The sequence below is a fragment of the Balaenoptera acutorostrata genome, chromosome 4, assembly GCF_949987535.1.
Source record: "Balaenoptera acutorostrata chromosome 4, mBalAcu1.1, whole genome shotgun sequence".
Taxonomy (NCBI): Eukaryota; Metazoa; Chordata; class Mammalia; order Artiodactyla; family Balaenopteridae; genus Balaenoptera; species Balaenoptera acutorostrata.
The window spans coordinates 148908528-148910062 of NC_080067.1; the positions used below are offsets into that span (position 1 = coordinate 148908528).

Here is a 1535-nt window from a genome sequence, read left to right on the forward strand (position 1 = left end):
AATATCTTCTTCCACCCTTTTACTTTCAATCTATTTGTATCTTTGGATCTAAAGTGAGTCTCCTGTAGACAGCATATAGCTGGATTGTGTATTTTCATCTATTCTGCTAAACTCTGTCTTTTGACTGCAGAGTTAAGCCATCTACATTAAAAGCAATTACTGATAAGGAGGGACTTACTTCTGTCATTTTGCTATTTGTTTTCTATATGCCCTATAGCTTTTTTGTCCCTGCTTTCCTGCATTACTGTCGTCTTTCGTGTTTAGTTGATTTCTTGTCATGAAATGTTTAAATTCCTTTCTCATCTCCTTTGGTGTATATCCTATAGCTATTTTCTTTGTGATTACCATGAGGATTACACTTAGCATCCTAAAGTTATAACATTCTAATTTGAATTTGTAGCAGCTTAACTTCAATAACATACAAAAATTCTGCTCCCTTACAGCTCCATCCCCACTCCTTTTCCTTGTCAATTTCACAAAATTACATCTTTATACATTGTGTCTCACAGAGCCCTCAAGCTCTGTTCACTTTTCTTCAATCTTTTTTTTTTTTTCCTGTTCCTCAGTCTTGATAATTTCAACTGTCTTATCTACAACAGCACTGATTCTTTCTTCTGCTCAAATCTGCCTTTGAATCCATCTTTTCATTTGGAGCTGTAAGCTCCATTTGAAGCTTTGTAAGCTCCAACTTTTCATTTCAGCTCCATTTGTAAGCTCCAACTTTTCATTTCAGTTGTAAGCTCCAGAATTTATTTTTGGCTTCTTTTTAGGTTTTCTTTATTGGTCTCTATTTAGGTCTATTTATTGGTATTTCCATTTTGTTTGCATATTATTTTCTGGACTCTCTCCACATCCTCCTCTAGAGCTTTGAGCCATCTTTAAGGCAGTTGCTTTGAAGTCTTTGTTTAGTAGATCTGCCCTCAGGCCTCTCAGAGACAGTTCCTGTTGATTTTTTTTTTTTCCTTTGAATGGACCCTGTGTCCCTGTTTCTTTGAATGCCTTGTAATTTTTTGTTGAAAACTGGACATTTGGATCTAATAATGTGGTAGCTCTGAAAATCAGATTCTGCCCTCTTTCCCAGCGTTTGCTGGGTTTTGTTGTTGATTTGTTTATTGTTGTTGGGTTTCTTTGGGGAGTATAGTTTCTTTACAATGTTGTGTTAGTTTCTGCTGTACAGCAAAGTGAATCAGCCACACATATACACATATCCCCTCTAAAAATATGGAATGCTTCACGAATTCACATGTCATCCTTGCTCAGGGGCCATGCTACTCTTCTCTGTACCATTCCAATTTTAGTATATGTGCTGCCGAAGCGACCACTGTTTGTGTGTGTGTGTGTGTGTTTAATTGTTGTAGGCTGTCTCTATGCTGTGCCTGAGGTGTAAACTTAGTCTTCTCAGGTCTTTTCTGAGCCTTTCCCTGGGTATATACAGTCACTTTCTAGTTTTCCCCATATATGCAGTTGTTTTTGGATGTTCTAATCTTTAACATCTGGCTCCAAAAGAGGAAAAAGCAGAAAACGAAGGACGATGA

At 37.1% G+C, this 1535-nt stretch overlaps 1 non-coding gene across 1 annotated transcript; it reads right to left on the bottom strand.

The window, feature by feature from the left end:
- Window positions 1-1215: 1215 nt before the first annotated feature.
- On the bottom strand, window positions 1216-1322 carry LOC114236524 (U6 spliceosomal RNA). Its single transcript, XR_003622467.1, has one exon. It is a non-coding gene; the product is annotated as a U6 spliceosomal RNA (small nuclear RNA).
- Between the last annotated feature and the right edge of the window lie 213 nt (window positions 1323-1535).